This window comes from Cherax quadricarinatus, chromosome 73 (assembly GCF_038502225.1).
Source record: "Cherax quadricarinatus isolate ZL_2023a chromosome 73, ASM3850222v1, whole genome shotgun sequence".
In the NCBI taxonomy this organism is placed as follows: Eukaryota; Metazoa; Arthropoda; class Malacostraca; order Decapoda; family Parastacidae; genus Cherax; species Cherax quadricarinatus.
In genome coordinates this window covers 4,548,732-4,575,229 of record NC_091364.1, presented here as the reverse complement: position 1 = coordinate 4,575,229, position 26,498 = coordinate 4,548,732, and positions in this window count along the sequence as shown.

Sequence of the window (26,498 nt, the reverse complement as noted above, 5' to 3'; positions counted from 1 at the left end):
CGGCTCTTCACTGATTGCTACTAGGTCCTCTCTCCCTGCTCCATGAGCTTTATCAAACCTCGTCTTAAAACTACGAATGGTTCCCGCCTCCACTATGTCACTTCCTAGGCTATTCCATTTCCTGACAACTCTATGACTGAAGAAATACTTCCTAACTTCCCTTTCACCCGTCTCGGTCTTCAACTTTCAACTGTGACCCCTTGTGTCTGTGTCCCATCTCTGGAACATCCTGTCTTTGTCCACCTTGTCTATTCCACGCAGTATTTTATATGTCGTTATCATGTCTCCCTGTCCCTCCTGTCCTCTAGTGTCGTCAGGCCAATGTCCCTTAACCTTTCTTCGTAGGACAATTCCCTTAGCTCTAGGACTAGTCTTGTTGCAAACCTTTGCACAAAGGGGGACAGCAGAGGGCAGCAAGGGGCTAGCTCCCTTAAGGTTTACTATACTAATAGCAGGAGTGTAAGACATAAGATAGATGAGCTAAGATTAATTGTAAGCGCAGGAAACATAGATATTATTGCTATAACAGAGACCTGGCTCAATCTGAAAGATAGAGAGATGCCTTCTGAATGTCACATACAAGGCTATAAATTATTCCACACTTACAGGGTCAACAGGAAGGGTGGTGGAGTAGCGACGTAAGTCAGAGACAATTTAAATTGCTGTGTTAGACAAGATATAAAATTAGAAGTGTCAGCCACTGAATCTGTTTGGTTACAGCTTCTCGAGGGCCGAGAAAAACTAATTTTTGGTGTGATTTACAGGACCCCAAATCTTGATAGGGAGTGCAGTAAACTTCTATGGGACGAAATTCGTAAGGCATCTACTTACGAAAATGTTGTGCTAATGGGAGATTTCAACTATAGAGAGATTGACTGAAGAAATTTGACAGGAAATTTAGAGTCAGGTGACTTTCTTGATACGATTCAGGATTGTTTTTTTAAAACAGTTCGTGACAGAACCAACTAGAGGAAATAATCTGCTTGACTTGGTTCTTGCCAGCAGGGAAACGCTAATTAATAATCTTGAGGTTAATGATAAGCTTGGAGAAAGTGATGATAAATCACTTAGTTTTAATATATCATGGAATTCCCCTAATAATGGCAATCAAGTCTCCGTCCCTGACTTCCGCTCGGCTGACTTCATAGGACTGAAAAATTACTTGGGTGGGCTGAACTGGAATGACCTGAATATGGTCAGGTAGGTGGTGATGATTGCCGATATGACGTTTTCCAGGGCATAGTTTTAGCTGCTCAGACAAATTATGTTCCAAATAGGGAAATCAGATCAAACAAAAATTATTCTAAATGGATGAACAATAGATTAAAACATCTAACTGGTCAAAAGAGAGGCATATATAGGCCAGTCAAAAGAGGAGAGGGGCAATTAAGAAATCAATATATTCAATTAAAGAGAAAAATAAAAAAGGGAATAAGAAAAGCAAAAAGAGATTATGAGGTTAAAGTTGCAAGAGAATCGAAGACTAACCCAAAAGGATTCTTTCAGGTACACAGAAGTAAGATCAGGGACAAGATAGGCCCACTCAAAAGTTAATCGAGTCAGCTCACTGACAGTGATAAGGAAATGCGAAGAATTTTTAACACACTTCCTCTCAGTTTTTACACAGGAAGATACTAGCGATATTCCAGAAATAATAAATTATGTAGAACAGGACGATAATAAACTATTTATGATTAGGGTCACAAGTGACATGGTCCTTAGGCAAATAGATAAATTAAAACCTAACAAATCCCCAGGCCCCGATGAACTGTACACAAGGGTTCTAAAGAAATGTAAAGAGGAGCTTAGCAAACCTTTAGCTAATCTTTCCAACATATCACTACAAACTGGCATTGTGCCAGATAAGTGGAAAATGGTAAATGTGATACCTAATTTTCAAAGCAGGTGACAGGTCCTTAGTTTCGAACTATAGACCAATAAGCCTAACCTCCATAGTGGGAAAATTTATTGAATCATTAATTGCCGAGGCAGTTCGTAGCCACCTTGAAAAGGATAAATTAATCAACGAATCTCAGCATGGTTTTACAAAGGGGCGTTCCTGCCTTACGAATTTATTAACTTTTTTCACTAAGGTATTTGAGGAGGTAGATCATGGTAATGAATCTGATATTGTGTATATGGACTTCAGTAAGGCTTTTGACAGGGTCCCACATCAGAGACTATTGAGGAAAATTAAGGCACTTGGAATAGGAGGAGAATTTTTTTCCTGGATAGAGGCATGGTTGACAAATAGGCAGCAGAGAGTTTGCATAAATGGGGAGAAATCAGAGTGGGGAAGCGTCATGAGCGGTGTTCCACAGGGATCAGTGTTGGGTCCCCTGTTGTTCACAATCTACATAAACGACATAGATGAGGGCACAAAGAGCGACATAAGCAAGTTTGCCGATGACACCAAAATAGGCCGTCGAATTCATTCTGACGAGGACATTAGACCACTACAGGAAGATTTGAATAGACTGATGCAATGGTCGGAGAAGTGGCAGACGCAGTTTAATATAGACAAATGCAAAGTTCTAAATATTCGACAAGACAATAACCATGCCACATATAAACTAAATAATGTAGGTCTTAATATTATGGATTGCAAAAAAGATTTAGGAGTTCTGGTTAGCAGTAATCTGAAACCAAGACAACAGTGCATAAGTGTCCTTGGCTTCATATCAAGAAGCATAAATAATAGGGGTCCTCAGGTTGTTCTTCAACTTTATGTATCCTTGGTTAGGCCTCATTTAGATTATACTGCACAGTTTTGGTCACCGTATTACAGAATGGATATAATTGCTCTGGAAAACGTACAAAGGAGGATGACAAAGTTGATCCCATGTATCAGAAACCTTCCCAATGAATATAGACTGAGGGCCCTGAATCTGCACTCTCTAGGGGATATGATTGAGGTGCATAAATGGAAGACAGGAATAAATAAGGGGGATGTAAATGGCGTGCTGAAAATATCTAGCCAAGACAGGACTCGCAGCAATGGTTTTAAGTTGGAAAAATTCGGATTCAGGAAGGATATAGGAAAGCACTGGTTTGGTAATAGAGTTGCGGATGAGTGGAACAAACTCCCGAGTACAGTTATAGAGGCTAAAAAGTTGTGTAGTTTTAAAAATAGGTTAGATAAATAGATGAGTGGGTGTGGGTGGGTGTGGGTGGGTGTGAGTTGGACCTGATTAGCTTGTGCTACTAGGTCAGTTGCCGTGTTCCTTCCTTAAGTGAATGTGACCTGACCTGACTAGGTTGGGTGCATTGGCTTAAGCCGGTAGGAGACTTGGACCTGCCTCGCAAAGGCCAGTAGGCCTGCTGCAGTGTTCCTTCTTTCTTATGTTCTTATGTTCTCTAATTTCTTGACGCGCTTGACCAGATGTGGATTCCAAACTGGTGCTGCATACTCCAGTATGGGCCTGATGTATATGGTGTTGTTACACCCTTTTGTTCATTTTGCTCATTTTCTTCTTATCACAATGGTATACTATTACATGTTATTTTTGCTATTTCACTTAATGTTATATTCAGGAGTAATTCCATTAGTAGCTAAAATGGATTTACTCGACTTTATAATATTATCTGGTCGTATTACTTAGCTTTGTATTTAGGTAGGTCATTTAATTAGTGTCAACTGCTGGTGACCTGGCCAAGCACCAGTAGGTGTTTTGAGCTGCTCGACCCCTGCTCCGACCGAGGCAAAGTGGGCTGGTAAAGCCTCACAGAGTTCAGTTCTTACCTTCCTCACCTCTCGTGAGGGAAGCTCCCTGATTCCTGGATTTAAACTTCTGGTCCCACATGAGGTTCCCTAGTGACCCTCCAGTACCTCGGACGGTATCTGACAGAAACGTCTCGGACGAGGTGTGTGTAGCTGTTTTGGAGACGCTGGTGATTGTCCCTAGCTCTGCTAGGAGTGAATTTAAGCAGTATTGGTTCAAAGAGGACGGTGAAAAAGTCATGGGAGACAGACTCGCCTCAAAATTCCTTTAAGTGTAAAATATTCCTAATCTCACTTAGTATATTATGAAAGTTGAATAAGAGTGAATTATTATTGAAGTGTTACGTCTTCTGTCTCATTTGGATTGAGTTAAGTAAAGTGTTATTATGTTAAGAGAAGGTGTTATGATACTAGAGCCGTTCAGTACTATAATCAAGATAATACTGTGTATTATCTTTTAAGTGAACTTAAGTGTAAATTTCATGAGTACTCTGTTATATGGTGCGACCTTTTTAAAGTTAATATAAAACCCTTCTATGGTTTATTAAGAAACTTAATAAAAAACCGGAAAGAAACATTGTGATTGTTTACTACTGAACAGTTGAATGATTTCATCTAGAACAGGATGTTCAGTCCTGTTTGTTGCAAGAAAGGGCTAAACAGGCTTAAGTAGTGGCACTGTACGCAACAGGTGTACAGAGTCATGAACGATTCCTTACTCAGGTATCGGAACGCAATCCGTAGGTTTGCCAGAGCCCGTATGCTGCAGCAGTTATCTGATTGATGTGTGCCTCAGGAGATGTGCTCGGTATTATACTCGCCCCCAGATCTTTTTCCTTGAGTGAGGTTTGCAGTCTTTGGTCGCCTAGACTATACTGTGTCTGCGGTCTTCTTTGCCCTTCCCCGATCTTCATGACTTTGCATTTGGCAGGGTTAAATTCAAGAAGGCAGTTGCTGGACCAGGCTTGTAGCCTGTCCAGGTCTCTTTGTAGTCCTGCCTGATCCTCGACCGATTTGATTCTCCTCATTAACTTCACATCATCTGTAAACAAGGACACTTCTGAGTCTATCCCTTCCGTTATGTCATTCACATATACCAAAAACAGCACAGGTCCTAGGAATGACCCCTGTGGAACTCCGCTTGTCACAGGCGCCCACTCTGACACCTTGTCACGTACCATGACTCGTTGTTGCCTCCCTGTCAGGTATTCTCTGATCCATTGCAGTGCCTTTCCTGTTATGTGTGCCTGATCCTCTAGCTTTTGCAGTAACCTCTTGTGAGGAACTGTGTCGAAGGCCTTCTTGCAGTCCAAGAAAATGCAGTCTATCCACCCCTCTCTTTCTTGTCTTACTTCTGTCACCTTGTCATAAAACTCCAGTAGGTTTGTGACACAGGATTTTCCTTCCCTGAAACCGTGCTGGTTATCGATTATACGTTTGTTTCTTTCCAGGAGCTCCACCACTCTCCTCCTGATAAAATCTCCATGGCTTTGCATGCTATACACGTTAGTGACACAGGTCTGTAGTTTAATGCCTCGTGTCTGTCTCCTTTTTTAAAAATTGGGACTACATTTGCCATCTTCCATACCTCAGGGAGTTGCCCAGTTTCAATGGATGTGTTGAAGATCTTTGTTAGTGGCACACACAGCAACTCAGCTGTCTGTGTGTGTGTTTGTTTTAGAAAGAGAAAGAAACACCTGCAAAAGGAACACTAGCCAATAAACACCTATGAAAACCTATATACGAATATGAACACCTGCAAACATCTGTCTCTCACCACATACACATCTGCTAACTTGTTTCTAGCTATATAGACTTCTATGAACATCTCTAAATACCTGTATACCTATCTGATCACCTGTGAACACATGTATCTAGTTGCGTAAACCTCTGTAAACATTTCTGAATGTTTATGAACACGTTCTGCACACCTGTGAATACTTGTAGTCATCTGTGAACGGCACTGAACACCTGTGAGCGTCTTTGAACATCTGACAACCTTTTTACGCCACCTATGTACATTTGGGAAAACGTGCAAGCTTACAAATACCCCTGAACACCTGTGAACACTTGTGAACACGTCTCCAGCAGCGAACAGCTGTGTACACTTGCATACATGGGATGCTGACTAGTCTGGGGCTCTGTAGATAGTGGCTAAATGACTCTCTAATTGGTCAATTTTCCCAGAGAGCTGAACTCTCAGCCAATCAGGGACAACCTGTACTAATTGCCCGCATGAACACTGTCTGATGGGTGGTGGTGGTGGTGGTGGTGGTGGTGGTGGTGGTGGTGGTGGTGGTGGTGGTGGTGGTGGACTCACCTAGTTGTACTCACCTAGTTGAGGTTGCGGGGGTCGAGTCCGAGCTCCTGGCCCCGCCTCTTCATTGATCGCTACTAGGTCACTCTCCCTGAGCCGTGAGCTTTATCATACCTCTGCTTAAAGCTATGTATGGATCCTGCCTCCACTACATCGCTTCCCAAACTATTCCACTTACTGACTACTCTGTGGCTGAAGAAATACTTCCTAACATCCCTGTGATTCATCTGTGTCTTCAGCTTCCAACTGTGTCCCCTTGTTACTGTGTCCAATCTCTGGAACATCCTGTTATTGTCCACCTTGTCAATTCCTCTCAGTATTTTGTATGTCGTTATCATGGATGGTGTGTGTGTGTACTCACCTAGTTGTACTCACCTAGTTGAGGTTGCAGGGGTCGAGTCCGAGCTCCTGGCCCCGCCTCTTCACTGGTCGCTACTAGGTCACTCTCCCTGAACCGTGAGCTTTATCATACCTCTGCTTAAAGCTATGTATGGATCCTGCCTCCACTACATTGCTTCCCAAACTATTCCACTTACTGACTACTCTGTGGCTGAAGAAATACTTCCTAACATACCTGTGATTCATCTGTGTCTTCAACTTCCAACTGTGTCCCCTTGTTACTGTGTCCAATCTCTGGAAAATCCTGTTTTTGTCCACCTTGTCAATTCCTCTCAGTATTTTGTATGTCGTTATCATGTCCCCCCTATCTCTCCTGTCCTCCAGTGTCGTCAGGTTGATTTCCCTTAACCTCTCCTCGTAGGACATACCTCTTAGCTCTGGGACTAGTCTTGTTGCAAGCCTTTGCACTTTCTGTGTGTGTGTGTGTGTGTGTGTGTGTGTGTGTGTGTGTGTGTGTGTGTGTGTGTGTGGGTGTGTGTGGTGTGGATGGCATGTGAGAGGTGAGTGTGTGGTGTGTGGGTGGTGTATGGATGGTGTATGGGTGGTATATGGGTGATGTATGGATGGTGTATGGGTGGTGTATGCGTGGTGTGGGTGATATGGCTGGTATATGGGTGGTGTATGGGTGATATGGGTGGTGGTATGGATAGTACATGTATATGGGTGGTGTATGGGTGATATGAGTGGTGGTATGGGTGGTATATGGGTGGTGTATGGATAATATGGGTGGTGGCATGGGTGGTTTATGGGTGGTTTATGGGTAGTTGATGGGTGGTTGATGGGTGGTTTATGGGTGGTTTATGGGTGATTTATGGGTGGCATGATTGTTACATTACTAAAAAAAGAGCCCATTTAAATTATTTAAATAAACCAAAAGATTTCAAGAACTAGTCAAAATTTCTTATAAAGATTAATACAAGCATAAAAAATAAACACGAAAATAAATTTAATAATAATGCTACTAGCAATAAAAAAAATAAAAATAATTGGCCCAAAACAGGTGTTTTCTTCCCAAGTTTATTCGGTATTTAAAACCCACTTAAGTGAATGCAAATTTTCCATTTTTTGCCCTTAAGTGACTTGGGAAAAATCCCATTTTTTTGTGTCCAGAGAAACTATATATATGTTGGTGTTATGTATAATATCCTTGACCCTGAGAGAGAGAGAGAGAGAGAGAGAGAGAGAGAGAGAGATAGAGAGAGAGAGATAGAGAGAGAGAGAGACACATTCTGACTATATATTACAACCTATTAAAGTCTTCATTCGATGTTAACTTAGCATATTTCTGCCCATTTAAGAATAAAATTCGTAACCCTTGAGGCCTAACCATTACCATTACCACCAGTAACCACTACTACCACCACTACCACCCTCACTACCACCACTACCACCAACAACCACCACTACGACCAACCACCATCACCCCCACCACCACCACCACCACCACCACCAACCACCACTACCACCACCAACCACCACTACCACCACCAACCACCACTACCACCACCAACCACCACTACCACCACCAACCACCACTACCACCACCAACCACCACTACCACCAACAACCACCACTACCACCCTCACTACCACCACTACCACCAACAACCACCACTACGACCAACCACCATCACCCCCACCACCACCACCACCACCACCACCAACCACCACTACCACCACCAACCACCACTACCACCACCAACCACCACTACCACCAACCACCATCACCACCACTACCACCACCAACAACCACCACTAACCACCACAACCACCACCACTACCACCAACAACCACCACCACCAACCACTACTACCACCAACAACCACCACCAACCACTACTACCACCAACAACCACCACCAACAACCACTACTACCTCCAACAACCACCACCAACAACCACTACTACCACCAACAACCACTACTACCACCAACAACCACCACTACCACCAACAACCATCACCACCACCAACCACCACTAACCACCACAACCACCACAACAACCACCACCACCAACCAAAACTCTCCCTCCGTTAAAACTCCCAGAAAAGTTTAAGTGTAAAATGGTTGTCAATGCGGCATAAACCAGATAATAATAAGTAATTACTGCTGCATAAAAGTCGAGGAGTTGACTTAATTCCCTCGTTTGTAACTTCTGAGTTGGGAAGACAAATGTCTGCCAACTACAAGCGATATTGAACCTTATAAACACCACCATCCAGACTATTTTCTTACTTTGGTAGTAGCAGTGGTAGTAGTAGTAGCAGTAGTAGTAATAGTAGTAGTAATAATAATAATTACAATAACAGCAACACTATCAACAGCACTAATAATAACAATAATAAAAACAACAGCAGTAACAACAACAATAACAACAATAACAACAATAATAATAATAATAATAATAATAATAATAATAATCTAAACAATATTTAAGTTGTTAACGTAGGGTTAAATGGAAGTTATATATTATAACTAAAGAATATCTACTAAATCTCTCTCTCTCTCTCTCTCTCTCTCTCTCTCTCTCTCTCTCTCTCTCTCTCTCTCTCTCTCTCTCTCTCTCTCTCTCTCTCTCTCTCTCTCTCTGTCGGTAATGACCAATATTGTTTTCTCTCACAAAATAAAAGGTAATGCAAGAAATGCCTTAATTTTTAAATCTCTCTGCCTTTCTGTCACTCCCTTTTATCCTCTCTCTCCTTCCTCTCCCCTCTCCTTCCTCTCCCCTCTCCTTCCTCTCCCCTCTCCTTCCTCTCCCCTCTCCTTCCCCTTCTCGTCTTCAATTTTTTACCTCCCCGGAGTGCAAGGTTTACACCAGGTACCAGGCATGGTTTACATCAGGTACAAGGCAGTGTTTACACCAGGTACCAGTCAAGGTTTACACCAGGTACCAGTCAAAGTTTACACCAGGTACCAGGCAGTGTTTACACCAGGTACCAGTCAAGGTTTACACCAGGTACCAGGCAGGGTTTACACCAGGTACCAGTCAATTTTACACCAGGTACCAGCGTGTTAGTCGACTGGTGTGGGTCGAGCACAGGAAGAAAACCACTATAGAAAGGTGTCAGAAACTTGAGAACAGATGGAAGTTATATCGTCGACAAATGGCCACTGTATAATTCCTCACCAGGTGGAGGTATTAAACTGTGGGAGAAAAGAATGGAGGAGCACTGCAGGAGGTCTACTGGCATATGCCTGTGTTTCTAGTTTGAGGGAACTGACCACCTCCTACCAAGGCTGACGGACTGATCACGCCAAAATTATTTCTTGTGCTGTCTCCCAGTGGTATTTCTTCCCCTGTGTTCGACTGAAGAAGTTGCAGAATGAGACACTTGTGCAACTTTAATAAAGATTTCTCAGACCTGGTTTCAGGCCTGGTCTCACACCGGGCCGCGGGGGGCGTTGACCCCTGAAACCCTGTCCAGGTGTACTCCAGATAGGTGTCTCACTCTTTGTCGGTTTTCAAACCATTTCCATCACACTCGACTGAAAAAACCTACTGTGCAGGCGAAACGTTTCGGCTGAAAAGACGTCTAAGTGTTCGAAATGTGTTCTATTCGTCAATGTTTTTCCTTTTGTGAACTGCTTAGTACTTGTTCCTACAGTGTGTGTTATAATGTTTAGGAAAAACATCTCGTTTTCCTTGTAGGTTTAATTACGTTTCTCTTATCTTCTCCCCTGATTTCTTGCCACCCCTTTTCTCATTTTCTCTCCTCCCTCCCGTCATCAATTTTTCTTCTCATTCCCGCGATTCCATGATGCTCCTTCAGTCTTCTCATCCTTTTCTCTGTCCATCACTCTCCCACTCCCCATTCATCCCTCTCACGCTCACTTCCTTTCCCATCACTCTTACCCTCTCCCCTCTTCCCTCGATCACTCTCACCCGCTCCCATTCCCCTCCATCACTCCAACCCTCTTTTATTCCCCTTCCATAGCTCTCGCCCTCTTCCATTCCCATTACATCACTCTCTCCCTCTCCCATTCCCCTCCGTCACTCCCAACTTCTCTTATTCCCCTTCCATCATCCCCTTCTCTCACATTTATCTTCCATCACTCCCACCCTCTACTATTCCTCCTCTCCCTCAAAGCAATATCTTCTTCCCTCATATATTTTTACGATTTCATGCTTCTGTACATACATAACTCTCCCAGTCTTTCTCTCTCTCTCTCTCTCTCTCTCTCTCTCTCTCTCTCTCTCTCTCTCTCTCTCTCTCTCTCTCTCTCTCTCTCTCTCTCTCTCTCTCTCACATATTTACATGGAAATGAGATGGGTACGAGTCTCCCGTGTGGCTTGCTAATTTGGTGTTGGTTTGAGTACCATCGTCAGGTTGGTTTCTGAGGTGTGGTGGTGGTGGTGGTTGTTGTTGTTGTGGTGGTTGTTGTAGTTGTGGTTGTTGTGATAGTCGTAACAACTATTGTCGTATTAGTTTATGGAGTTGTTTAAGCTGTAGCAGTTTTTGTAGTTGATTTAACATCACCAAAGTGCTGAATAACACACATGTTGAAGACGGAGGTGTTTTTATTGACGGCAATTAAGACGCTCAGGTGTTTCGCTTGTGTCTTATTCAGTTGTTTAAGCAATTGTTGTTGGAAATGTAGAATTATTTGTAAGCAATGCAGCAGCTGTAGCAGGTGTTGTAGATGTTGTAGCAGTGCAGCTTTGCCATGAGCAGCTAGAGTCAGACTTAGAGCGTGAGATTACCAACGCTCTAAGGAGCTCCTACAAGGTCCGAGCTGCCAGAATAAACCTCCTCTTTAAGCTATTTTATTAATCAGACAAAAACAGAGCTTAATTTGCGTTGATCTAATTGAACCTGGCCTGACTTTATTGTGGAAATGTTTCGCCCATCAGTGGCCATATTTTAGGTACCAGTTTATACACTGAAGGACTTCATGCATTTATTCTTCCTACTCTGCCTTGTGGATTAGTCTTTAGTAGGGGACTGTGTTAAATGCTTCCCTGTAGTCCTGGAAGATGCAGTTCAACCCGTCTTTTTGTGTGTCAGTAATTCTTCCCCAGAGTTCAAGTCGGTTTGTCAAGCAAGTTGTACCTTTTCTTAAATCCGTGTTAGTTTTAAGAAATGTGTGTGTGTGTGTGTGTGTGTGTGTGTGTGTGTGTGTACTCACCTAGTTGTGGTTGCAGGGGTCGAGTCATAGCTCGTGGCCCCCGCCTCTTCACTGGTCGCTATGGGTCACTCTCCCTGTGCCATGAGCTTTATCATGCCTCTGCTTAAAGCTATGTATGGATCCTGCCTCCACTACATCGCTGTGTGTGTGTGTGTGTTTGTGTTTGTGTGTGTGTGTGTGTGTGTGTGTGTGTGTGTGTGTGTATGTGTTTGATTATAATGAGGATGAAGACAGTTCCCTGTATGTTATAATTTTATGCTAAGTAATTCATGAAACTGTCTGGCTTAGGAATTAATCTTAAGCAAGGCATTACCATGGTACCAATGGCAGCTTGTATGTATGTGTATGTATGTATGTATGTTTATGTATATGAATATATGTGTATATTTAAGTATGTATGCATGTGTATGCAAAATGTATGTATGTATGTATGTATATATGTATGTATGTATGTATGTATGTATGTATGGTCTGTTGGTTTCTTAGTCACGAAGTCAGGTCAGACAGATCTTACCTCCACGCTAATGTCTCCAGAGTTCTAGTAACTAACCACTGTGTACTAGTTTCTTAGTTACACTCCACTAACCAGCAAACAGCGTCTCGCAAGACAAGCCTCCTCCAACTCGCCGAAAACACAAGAACAATTGCCCTTATTTGACTTTAAGAAAGTTGATCCTCGTTACGAAGGAGGTCATTAAGCGGGCTGGTGTTAAAAGTAATTCTGTTTCTCTCACTGTGATTCAATGGAAATGCTGCTGGAAGGGAGGGGATGGGAGGAAAGAAGGTGGGAGAAGGGAGTGCAAGAAGGAAGAAGTAGTGAGAGGGTGAAATTAGGGAGAAGAAAGGAGGGGTGTGAACGGAGGTAATGGACAGGAGGGGGAGAGAGGAGAAAAAAGTGAAAGGAGGGATGGGAAGGGAAGAGGTAAGAGGAGAAAAGGTCAGACGAAAAAGCGGAGAGGGGAAGGAGAAGGAGGAGGAGAAAGATGAGAGGAAGAGGCGAGAGAAGAGAGAGGACACGGGTAAGGCGGAGTCGTGTGCGATTGAACTGCCAAGACGGTCATTTTGGCCTCCTTGTTTCTAACTGATCTTCTCCTTCATTGTGCTCCTAATGTCTTCCTGGTATCTGTGACAATGTTACCATGCCTGTTCTGATGTTATCATCCCTGTTCTGATGTTATCATCCCTATTGCCGTGTTATCATCCCTGTTGAAATGTTACCATCCCTGTTACAATGTTACCATCCCTGGTACGATGTTGAGGCTTACCTGTGATGTTACTTATCCTCTTCCTGATGTTTATTGCCTCGTTTGGATGTTATTGTTCCAAATTTCAATGTCTCCGTTTTGCTCTTCATATCTTTCCCACAACAGACAACTCATCACAACACACAGCTCATCACTATAAACATCTCACCACAATACGCAACTCACCACAACACAAAACTCACCACACATCACCTCAGTTATTCAAATCATTATTGCCTTAATTTATATTAATTAATTTTTCAATATTTACTACAAATCAAGGCAATAAATCATTGCAACATGACCTTCTTAAATCGATTGCAAAGGCAACTGCACAAGAAGAAATATCTGGCTTAACTTTTAGATTCGAGATGCTGCATCTGCTCTTGTTATCACCTCCCCAGATAAGCACTGTAGCAACCGTGTTGAGTTAGACATAAGTAACAACGTGCTGTTTACACTGTAAACTGAATTGTTCGCCATCTTTATGGCACTGAAGGCTAGCGTACGGCCATGAGTTTGACTTCCATGTCATTTCTGAAGCACTCATAATGAGGCTGGCAACATGCTCATTGGAGAGAAGGTAATTAATATGCAATTCTTATGCATTATTTCGGTTTTATGTAGCTCCTCCATTCAAAAGTTGATAAATTAGCTAAAGAAAGTATCACGATGTTCGTATATCTTTAGGTAGCAATAAAAAATGAAACTGACAGAGGGGTAAATAAAGAATCTGAGTGTCATAGGAATACAGTTGTAAGTCTGGGTAGATCTATAACTCACTATGATAGTGTGAACGTAGATAAGCACATCTAGAGAGCTACTTGCAATGTAAACAGACTTGTAAAAACCAGGCTCGGGTTTGGTTACAAGTACTGACTGCAAAGTATGTGGTCAGCCTCATAATCCCTTTCTCGAACACTATATGCTTGATTTTCCACGTGGAGATATACAGTACAATAAACCATACCCCAGCTGGGATTGAACCCGCGGTCAGAGAGTCTCAAAACTCCAGCCCGTCGCGTTAGCCACTAGACCGGCTAGCTGGTCTAGTGGCTAACGCCACGGGCTGAAGTTTTGAGACTCTCTGACCGCGGGATCAACCCAGCCGGGGTATGGTTTGTTTGCAATCGTGTCAATACGATTTCGTGAGTCAGTACAATAACCTATGTGATATGTCAAGGTATCTTATTAATTCACGTAAGATACCAAGCATTTTAAGCAAATATTCTTAATTTTCTTGGAACAAGTATGACATAAATTTGACATATATATGAAGATATACTCTCGTTAAACCCTCTGGGGACTAATTAATAGAGCCTCGGACATTAAAGTCTGGCAAATCCCGGATATCCGGAGGCCCAAGTCGGCATTCAGTGAACGAGTGTATTCTATTGCCCTCTTGATAACTTAAGAGGCGTTCAATGAGTTTTCCTGCATCTTCAAGAGCGTTCAATGGCCCTTCCCTCACCCAAAGAACGTTCAGTGGCCCTCCTTGCAGTTCAACATGTGTTTAATTTCCCCTCTTAACATGCCAAAAGGTGTTCCTTGGTTCCTTACCTCCCTTAGAGCGTTCATTTACTCTCAGACATTTCAAAATGATCAATCATGCATCCTAAAAGGCTTTCAATTACCTTCCATGCGTCCCAAAGTACATTCAGCTACCTGAATGTGGCGTTCAGTGGCCCTCCCACTATCTCAAAGGGGTGTTCAGTGGCCCTCCCGCCATCCCAAAGGTGCGTTCAAAGCCCCAACATTCCAAAAGGGCGTTTAATGGCCCTCTGTACGCCCCAAAAAGGACGATCATTGAACGTGCCATCCCACGAGGCAATCTAACTTCGACACCCTCTTATTTTTATTCAGGAGAGAGCCACAGCATTTAAGGCACGCTGGCTACCGACTGCCAAATAAAATAGTCTTCCCCTGGACAGTTGAAATGACTTACTCTGAAAGGGGAAAAAGATCCCCAGTTTTCTGTAACGTTCATTTCAATATTTTTCCATTTTTTTTTTTTGCTAACTTACGTGGGGATGAGATTTGTAGTTGCTAAGGTAGGGTGTTCAGTGACTCGTGTTTAGTAATGTACAGTTTTATTGGTATGTAAATTTGATTTTTTTGGCTACTTTCAGAGCCAAAATTTTGACTCTAAATAAAAAAACACTCCATGTTATGATAATATAGCAATATCATGTAAGTTTTTTTTCGAGTTATTTTGAGGCATTAAAACTCCTTAATAAAGGTTAAAATGATGGTTTCTAATTTAATATTATTTATTTGTCAAATAATAAAGTCGATAACAATAAGAACAAAGTTATATATATAGAGAAGAATATCTCTCTCAGTGTGTTATCTTAGTACTTTCCCAGTTATCTTGTGCTTACAAGATTTCGAGTGTTGATAAATGAAGGAGCTTTTCTGTGTATATCTAAGTATTTATGATTAATTATTCTATGTATATGATATATTATATACCTACAAGACTGTCAATAACACAATTTGTTGTTGGTGGTATCACTGAGAATGTTTCGTCTACCAGGGACAGAAACATGTCGACTACAGCATGTCAACATGTCGACTACAGCATGTCAACATGTCGACTACAGCATGTCAACATGTCGACTATAACATGCCAGCTCCAAAATTTCTAAATACTTCCCCAAAATTTCTAAATACTTTCCCTTCCTCCACATTTCCTCCCTCCAGTCTGATATCTAATATTTCATTGCCTAATCTTTTTTTCTTACGGTCGTCTCATTGCTCTTTCCTATGTTTATCTTCAGTTCTCGTAACCTTCGGAGAAGTAAGCAAAACTGCATTTAGGTAGAAATCTTGAGATTTCTCCTAGACGCAGTTTGAATATTTTTCTTCTAGGCCCTATATTTTTTACATATTCATTGCCCCATATAGAGGATTAAAATACGTGTGGAAATTTAATTTAATCTACGGAGCTTCAGACTCTTGAGAGGTTGAAGGGGAATCCAAGATGCAGCTAGCGTGACCCCTCTGGATCGCCACACTGAGGTCTATGGTTTCACTAATGTTAGAACCCAACTCTCTGAGGATACTCGTGGTATGTTTTCCCCAAGAGCCGCAGGTCTCTTATCCTGTTGGGACGAAGCTGTACCAGAGGGCTACGTTTCTGTATTTATTGAGCCTGTGTTGTATCCTGTATGTGTCGTCCAAGGTAGATGCTGAAGTATAGACCCACACCACCTGTCTGCCACTCTTTTAGGGATATAAAGAATTACTTATGACATATAACTGCCATTATGCATACCTACCATAGCATGTGTGTGTGATCAGAAATATATCTTCTTCATCGAAGACGCTGAAGAAACACTTCGTGATATCCCTGGAACTCATCAGTGTCTTCGACTTCCAACTGCGTATATATTCTGAAAAGTGTACACGCATCAAGACCTGAAAATATGTTCACATATTTAAAAGTAAAGCGAGGAGCCAGAATGCAACGCTTCACCTCTTTCCTGGAAGGAATTATCCAGCAGGAATCTCTCAGCTGCTAGCAAGGTTTGTTGACAGGATGACCCAGTCCAGTACACACTACAACGCTTTCTTGGATGGATGATTTACGCTTAAAGCAAATTGATTACATTAGGGTCATCAAAGCTGCATGTCCACTGTACAATAACTGACAAGGATCCTTCTAAATTAATCTATATACCACATTTTTTGTTTACAGTAAATCAGGAAATCTAGATTCTTCTTCTTCTTCTTCTTCTTCTTATGATTATTATTATTATTATTTAATTGTATTCATCAGAAAATGCGAGAACTCTCAACAATGAAGCTAAATGATGAATTAGAAAAATTTCCTCTTATCAATCAGAAATTTTTACGATCTGCAGGAAAGTCTGAAAGTGATTATGGTGCCATACAGTGTAAAGTGGTTATGGTGCCATACAGTGTAAAGTGGTTATGGTGCCATACAGTGTAAAGTGGTTATGGTGCCATACAGTGTAAAGTGGTTATGGTGCCATACAGTGTAAAGTGGTTATGGTGCCATACAGTGTAAAGTGGTTATGGTGCCATACAGTGTAAAGTGGTTATGGTGCCATACAGTGTAAAGTGGTTATGGTGCCATACAGTGTAAAGTGGTTATGGTGCCATACAGTGTAAAGTGGTTATGGTGCCATACAGTGTAAAGTGGTTATGGTGCCATACAGTGTAAAGTGGTTATGGTGCCATACAGTGTAAAGTGGTTATGGTGCCATACAGTGTAAAGTGGTTATGGTGCCATACAGTGTAAAGTGGTTATGGTGCCATACAGTGTAAAGTGGTTATGGTGCCATACAGTGTAAAGTGGTTATGGTGCCATACAGTGTAAAGTGGTTATGGTGCCATACAGTGTAAAGTGGTTATGGTGCCATACAGTGTAAAGTGGTTATGGTGCCATACAGTGTAAAGTGATTATGGTGCCATACACTGTAAAGTGATTATGGTGCCATACAGTGTAAAGTGATTATGGTGCCATACAGTGTAAAGTGTTTATGGTGCCATTCAGTGTAAAGTGATTATGGTGCCATACACTGTAAAGTGATTATGGTGCCATACAGTGTAAAGTGATTATGGTGCCATACAGTGTAAAGTGATTATGGTGCCATACAGTGAAAAGTTATTATGGTGCCATACAGTGTAAAGTGATCATGGTGCCATACAGTGTAAAGTGATTATGGTGCCATACAGTGTAAAGTGATTATGGTGCCATACAGTGTAAAGTGATTATGGTGCCATACAGTGTAAAGTGATTATGGTGCCATACAGTGTAAAGTGATTATGGTGTCATACACTGTAAAGTGATTATGGTGCCATACAGTGTAAAGTGATTATGGTGCCATACACTGTAAAGTGATTATGGTGCCATACCGTGTAAAGTGATTATGGTGCCATACACTGTAAAGTGATTATGGTGCCATACACTGTAAAGTGATTATGGTGCCATACACTGTGAAGTGATTATGGTGCCATACACTATGAAGTGATTATGGTGCCATACACTGTGAAGTGATTATGGTGCCATACACTGTAAAGTGATTATGGTGCCATACACTGTAAAGTGATTATGGTGCCATACACTGTAAAATGATTATGGTGTCATACAGTGCAAAATGATTATGGTGCCATACACTGTAAAGTGATTATGGTACCATACACTCTAAAGTGATTATGGTACCGTACAGTGTAAAGTGATTGTGGTACCATAAACTGTAAAATGATTATGGTGCCTTATAGTGCAAAGTGATTATGGTGCCATACAGCATAAAGTGATCATGGTGCCATACAGCATAAAGTGATCATGGTGCCATACAGCATAAAGTGATCATGGTGCCATACAGCATAAAGTGATCATGGTGCCATACAGCATAAAGTGATCATGGTGCCATACAGCATAAAGTGATCATGGTGCCATACAGCATAAAGTGATCATGGTGCCATACAGCATAAAGTGATCATGGTGCCATACAGCATAAAGTGATCATGGTGCCATACAGCATAAAGTGATCATGGTGCCATACAGCATAAAGTGATCATTACCAGCTGCCATGATTACTTTCAGAAGTTAACATGTTATTTAAAAAAAAACATTGCTTGTATTTCGAATAATTCCTCTGCTTTAACCCGTGTAAAAAAACTAAAGCTGCCTTGATAACCGTATGACTGTACGTGTTCGTATGAATCTAACCTGCCTTGATAACCGTATGACTGTACGTGTTCGTATGAATCTAACTTGCCTTGATAACCATATGACTGTACGTGTTCGTATGAATCTAACTTGCCTTGATAACCGTATGACTGTACGTGTTCGTATGAATCTAACCTGCCTTGATAACCGTATGACTGTACGTGTTCGTATGAATCTAACCTGCCTTGATAACCGTATGACTGTACGTGTTCGTATGAATCTAACCTGCCTTGATAACCGTATGACTGTACGTGTTCGTATGAATCTAACTCAACATTCAGCTGACTGCATAAATTCATGCAAAACGATTTGCAATAGTTATTTCGTCGTATGCAATTTCCTGGCTTGCTCTTTGATTACACATAAGATAAAACGCGTAATAAACGCGAGTGGTGGATTATAAAAACTAGATTGATCCGTCATGGAAAATAGTGTACACTATCTCCATGATCGTGTTTTTTTCAAAATGGCTAATTAATGTTATTGGTGAATTTAATGATGATTTTGATATTACAGGGAGAGGGGTGCCTTTTTCAGTGCCTATATGGTATTCTATGACATGTTTCAGACTCGTTGGCTGGGGCAGTAAGCTTAGAACTGGGCGTAATGACGCAGCGCTGTATAGCCCTTGTGGTTTAGCGCTTTTTTTATTATAATAATAATAATGGGCGTAATGACAACACCAGCATCACCCCTGCCACTACATCTCCACTTCCTTCTTCCTCTCTTTATCCCGTTCCTGTCTCATCTCTCCTATACATACTGGCTTCCTCACCTTCGTGTGTTAACGAGACTTGACTTACGAAATCGTAATGACACGATTGCAAACAAACCATACCACGGGTGGGGCTTGGACCCGCGGTCAGACCAGTTTTACGGCTCTCTGACCTAGGGTTCAAGCCCCACCAGTGGTATGATTTAACTAGACTTGTAAATGGTTCTAATCTGAGCGAAATGTCGTCGTAAGCTTCTTCTATGCGCGGGTTATGTAACAGCACACCTTTGTTTTAGGCTAAGCAAATGTTATAATAATTTGACTGTCGAACTCTTCTTTAGGAAATACATCTCTGTTGATTTTCTCTGGACCTCGGTGCTGTAACTGATGACACTGGTCATGGATTACTGATATGTGATCTTCTCGGCCTCAGGGATGCTGCTTCACTGTGGCTTCTGATATCGTATCTTTCCAGTTGAGCATGGCAAGCAGTAACTTATGATCCTGCATTTGGGCAGTCTTCTTTGTCCAGTGTTATTATTATTATTATTATTATTATTATTATTATTATTATTATTATTATTGTTGTTATTATTATTATTATAATTATTATTGTTGTTATTATTATTATAATTATTATTGTTATTATTATTATTATTATTATTATTATTATTATTATTATTATTATTATTATTATGTACGTAAGGGTAAGCCAATTTTATTATCGGCTTAGAGTTATTATATAATTAGTGACTTTCCAATTAGCTTTTACTTCCTACTAATTATTTTATTTAGATTATTCTCAGTTTTTTTTTTTGGGGGGGGGGGAATCATGTTCATGACGTAAATGACTTTGTATCGTATTAACTAAGACTATTTTTGAAGAAGACTATAATAGAGAGAGAGAGAGAGAGAGAGAGAGAGAGAGAGAGAGAGAGAGAGAGAGAGAGAGAGAGAGACGAGTAAGAGGTAAAATGCCTCCCCTCAAAAAAGTTCTACCAACCTTAATTACAGTCTTTAATTTTATTGTAAATCTGAAGGTAATAGTTACTAGAATTCCTTTCATTATCTTACTGTCATTACCTTAATTTCATTATCTTAACGTCATTATGCAGTATTCACTTTTATTTTATTCTATTTTTTTAGAGTTGCAGTTCTCATTGTATATATATATATATATATATATATATATATATATATATATATATATATATATATATATATATATATATATATATATACATATGTGTGTGTGTGTGCATCTATATTTGTACGTGAATCCATATACGTACGCCTTCCCATATGTGTTCCACCGTCCGTTGAACCATATTTGTGGGTGCGTTCTTATTTGTCCATCCACTGAACGTCCGTCCCTTAGAACGTCCGCCTGTTAGACCGTCCGTGCAAAAATCGACTAACATAAACGTCCAGCTGACATTAAAAAATGCTAAAGACTGCAAAATTACATTTTTAAGGCAGTCTAATGTAATTCTGCAGACTTTGTACAGTGAGCTTCACCTGATTACTTAGTGAATCACTTTGATGTTCCTGAAAAGAGGAGCATGAGTCGCAGTATTAGGTGGCGGCTGTACTCACCTTGTATTCACCTTGTCGTGTTCACCCTGTGTTCATCTTGTAACTAGTCTGCTTGTGGCCTCGTTACTCAACTTATATTCACCTAGTTATAACCGGACTCAGCGACGGTAATTCTCACACACACACACACACACACACACACACACACACACACACACACACACACACACACACACACACACACACACACACACACACACACACACAAGAACCAGCACTGTTGATTATGTCCCAACACAGATTAGTATTTGTTATTAAATTACCACCTTCAAGGTGTATGGAAAACTTCCTAAGAATACAAGGTGAACACACGAGTACCATTTACTCCCACAACCATGCAGTACAATGTACTGAAATATTACAGAGTACACACCTAGGTACCTCCTACTCTCTCCCACAACCATCCAGGACGATGCTACCTCTGTGCCTTGGCTTGACCTTCCAGCCTTAATTAAAGCTAAATACCTGAGGATTTCCCACACTCTAGCCACAACACAACCTCTCTACTCACTCACGTTAGACAACCTCTCTCCCCACTCAAATAAGACAACCTTCCTTTTCCCTTAAGGTGTGTGTGTGTGTGTGTGTGTGTGTGTGTGTGTGTGTGTGTGTGTGTGTGTGTGTGTGTGAGTGTGCGTGTGTGTGTGCGTGTGTGTATGTACTCACCTAATTGTACTCACCTAATTGTGGTTGCAGGGGTTGAGACTCAGCTCCTGGCACTGCGTCTTCACTGACCGCTACTGGGTCGTCCCTCTCCCTGATCCATGAGCTTTATCATACCTCGTCTTAAAGCTATGTATGAATCCTGCCTCCACTACATCACTTGCCAGACTATTCCACTTCCTAACAACTCTGTGACTGAAGTAATACCTCCTTATATCCCTGTGATTCATCTGAGTCTTCAATTTCCAATTGTGACCCCTCGTTTCTGTGTGTGTGTGTGTGTGTGTGTGTGTGTGTGTGTGTGTGTGTGTGTGTGTGTGTGTGTGTGTGTGTGTGTGCACGCGCGCGCGTGTATGTGCGTGCGTGTGGGCGCGCTTAGGAGGAAGTGGAAAACAACTACGTAAGCTAAGTGGCTTTCCCCTTTTTTTCGCTTCTCCATCAAGACTTACTGTAGTTAGAAACTTAAAGTTTGTTAGGCATCTTGAAAAGTTTGTAAGAGCTGAGGCTGAACATCATCTACCCAGACTAAATCATCTTCTCTTCATTTACCACTAAAGGTGCAAAAAAATATCGATTCAGCTATATTTTCAGCTCAAGTAACAGCCTTATTCATCATACCCTTCAGATATATGACTAACAATGTTTTATGTGTTATAACACATAATGCAAAAGATGTTAGAGAATAAACACTGGTAACATTTATGTGGATAGACTCTCGTGTTAATATTACCGGGAATGAGAGATTCTTTGGACTGGCAGGGTTAGGAACACGACAAAATAACAGATTTGCAGAAACATTGTAACAGATTGCTGGGAAATGCTAATTAAAACTTTAGAGGTTAATGTAGTAGTAAGCTTACACGGCTAGTTTCTACCAGAGGGCAGGTCTCTGCATGGGCATTCCCAGGCCTGCCTCCTTCTCCCTTTCAGCCAATTCAACCTAGAGTCAACAAGTCACGCCACTCTTCTCTCCCTCGCGGGCATGGCCCTCTGGGTCGCCCAGGTCACTTAAACACGCTGCCTGTATACCACAAACCCAAATACAGAAGCCTCCAAGTCTTATCATTGCTCCCCGCTACCAAACACACACATAATCTTTCGACGATAATGAACTCAACGAGAGAAATTTGTTGGTCAGTAATGATTCTGAACAAAAGTACTAAATTGTTCCGTTAGTTGGGAAAAAATGGGTTGGGAAGACTATAAACAGTGGTTGCCTGTAAGAAAGATTGCCTTTTCTGTAAAAAAATGAGCCTTTTTTAAAGAATTGAATGTGGAAGACAAGACAGAAAGAAGTACAGGCTTTGTGAGATTGCCTGATGGAACTGCCTGTGTATGTGGCAGGTTGGTGTAGCAATTCTAAGAGAGAAAAGTGCATGTAAATTGTGTGGAGAGTGGAAGACAAACACCCACTCCGACACTATAACTCAAATTGCACCAGAGTTCTGATAAAAAAAAAAAAGTGTATCATTCACAACGTGATAGTAGTCTAGAAATAATAAAAAGGAACAATACCGTGAATGGAACGACATGTAGTTAATCTGCACAAAGGAGAACGAAACTTGTGACAACGTTTCGGTCCGATTTGGACCATTAACTAATCGTGTGACTAGTGAACGGTCTAAGTCGGACCGAAATGCCGTCATAAATTTCGGTCTTTTATGTGCGGGTTATTTTTAGTATAAAAGTCTAGGCTAGACTCAAACTTCGGCTGAAGATTCCCTTAAAACTAAGAATTAGTTGTGAACTGTTGCAGCCACGGTATTGTAGGTTATGGTGTGAGTTGTGTCCAGTGAACTTTTTGCAAATTACTGCAGCCTTTGTATTGTGACTTATTTAATGAACAACTCTCAGAGCGACACAAGCCTTCATAGAAAGAAATTTTCTTAGAGATGTGATTTGAAGTCTACATTCTGACCATTACAGTTCGTTCAGCCACTGAATTTAAATGAGAAAAAAAAAATATCGTGGGTTTTCAACAATGAATCATTAAACATTTTCTAATTTTTCAACGTTACTGTTTTTTTAAGGAAATTTTTTGTTTTTAAGTTTGGTCGTGAAATAATTTGGCGAAGTTGACCTGACATTTTCAGTAACTTACATGTGGCGAACCACCGTGGCTAATGAGAGTCTGGGAGCGGGAAGCGGGTGGGAGAATAAGCCGCTGATGACCAATAGAAACGCTGAACGTGTTGCGGGTAGAAATGTGATTGGCTCAACGTGTACAACCAATGACGCACCACCGCACTTCCGAATACCACCAAACAGGATTACCAACCCAGATTTTGTGTGTTCTACATATATTTGATGGATATTTTGTAGATCGATGCTCGTATATATTTTTTTTAATTCCAATTACATTAGCGGCCTGTCACTGATCGTGGTATTTAAAAACTAGAGCAATTGAGTGACGAAATTTTTCATAGACGCATCATTACCCAATGGAACGATTTTCCCTCTGACAGTATGTTCCAATGACGGCATTTTTCACTGGCAGTTTTACAGTGAAACTATTTAACCATTCACAGTGAATTCTTTTTATTATAGTCGTAATTATTATATACATTAATTATTACATGGATTTTAATATTAAGGTTCATTGTTATCATTATTCAGATTTTTATGTTTGATGTTTTTGTTTTATTTTCTAAATAATAATATTAACAATAATAATAATAATAATAATAATAATAATAATAATAATAATAAGAAGAAGAAGAAGAGGAAGAAGAAGAGGAAGAAGAAAAAGAATCTTATTATTATTAATGTATATATATATATATATGTATATATATATATATATATATATATATATATATATATATATATATATATATATATATGTAATATATATATATATATATATATATATATATATATATGTAATATATATATATATATATATATATATATATATATATATATATATATATATATATATATATGTAATATATATATATATATATATATATATATATATATATATATATATATATATATATATATATATATATATATATATATATATATATATATATATATATATATATATATATATATATATATATATATATATATATATATATATATATAAAAAATGTATATATATATATATATATATATATATATATATATATATATATATATATATATATATATATATATATATATATATATATATATATATATATATATCGCACTCACACTAAAACAGAGATACGGTTCTCTACAAGATAATTCCCATAAGCTTTCTTCAAGGGATTCACCTCCCATTAACTTATTTAACACCAAAAACTGCCATTTTCATTCTTGACCAAACACTGCCTAATTCGTCACGAAAACCATGAACATTCTATGTAGTCAACAGAGTTAAGTCTGAGGCAGCTACGGTGAAAAGCTCTGTTCCACAAGGCACAGTACTCGCTCCCATCTTGTTCCTCATCCTCATATCCGACATAGACAAGGATGTCAGCCACAGCACCGTGTCTTCCTTTGCAGATGACACCCGAATCTGCATGACAGTGTCTTCCATTGCAGACACTGCAAGGCTCCAGGCGGACATCAACCAAATCTTTCAGTGGACTGCATAAAACAATATGAAGTTCAACGATGAGAAATTTCAATTACTCCGATATGGTAAACATGAGGAAATTAAAACTTCATCAGAGTACAAAACAAATTCCTTCCACAAAATAGAGTGAAAAACCAACGTCAAAGACCTGGGAGTGATCATGTCGGAGGATCTCACCTTCAAGGACCATAACATTGTATCAAAGAAAAATGACAGGATGGATAATGAGAACCTTCAAAACTAGGGATACCAAGCCCATGATGACACTCTTCAGGTCGCTTGTTCTATCTAGGCTGAAATATTGCTGCACACTAACAGCACCTTTCAAGGCAGGTGAAATTGCTGACCTAGAAAATGTACAGAGAACCTTCACGGTGCGCATAACGGAGATAAAACACACCAGTTACTGGGAGCGCTTGAAGTTCCTGAACCTGTACTCCCTGGAACGCAGGCGGGAGAGATACATGATTATATACACCTGAAAAATCCTAGAGGGACTAGTACCGAACTTGCATACGAAAATCACTCAAAACGAAAGCAAAAGACTCGGCAGACGATGCAACATCCCCCCAATGAAAAGCAGGGGTGTCACTAACACGTTAAGAGACAATACAATAAGTGTCAAGGGTCCGAGACTGTTCAACTGCCTCTCAGCATACATAAGGGGGATTACCAACAGACCCCTGGCAGTCTTCAAGCTGGCACTGGACAAGCACCTAAAGTCGGTACCTGACCAGCCGGGCTGTGGCTCGTACGTTGGATTGCGTGCAGCCAGCAGTAACAGCCTGGTTGATCAGGCTCTGATCCACCAGGAGGCCTTGTCACAGACCGGGGCGCGGGGGCGTTGACCCCCGGAACTCTCTTCAAGTAAACTCCAGGTATAACGTAGCCAACTTCAAAGTCTGCTATATGCAACGTCAAAATCCCACTCTTTAAATGTCAAAACCCAAAACAGTACCCAGCAAATTTAGTATTGAAGATAATATTATTATCTCAGTGGCAGCAGCTAGAGTATAGATTTCTCGTCACACCAAGTACGAGTGCTTTCATTTTTTTTCCAAATTTGCCCCTACCTGGAGGCCATATTTTTCCTCTCCTGAAGGCCCCTTAAATTATGTTAGGTATCTGAAACTGTGGACGGTAGCGTTCCCCTGTGTGTGTGTGTGTGTGTGTGTGTGTGTGTGTGTGTGTGTGTACTCACCTAGCTGAGGTTGCAGGGGTCGAGTCCAAGCTCCTGGCCCCGCCTCTTCACTGGTCGCTACTAGGTTACTCTCCCTGAACCGTGAGCTTTATCATACCTATGCTTAAAGCTATGTATGGATCCTGCCTCCACTACATCGCTTTCCAAACTATTCCACTTCCTGACTACTCTGTGGCTGAAGAAATACTTCCTAACATCCGTGTGAGTCATCTGTGTCTTCAACTTCCAACTGTGTCCTCTTGTTGCT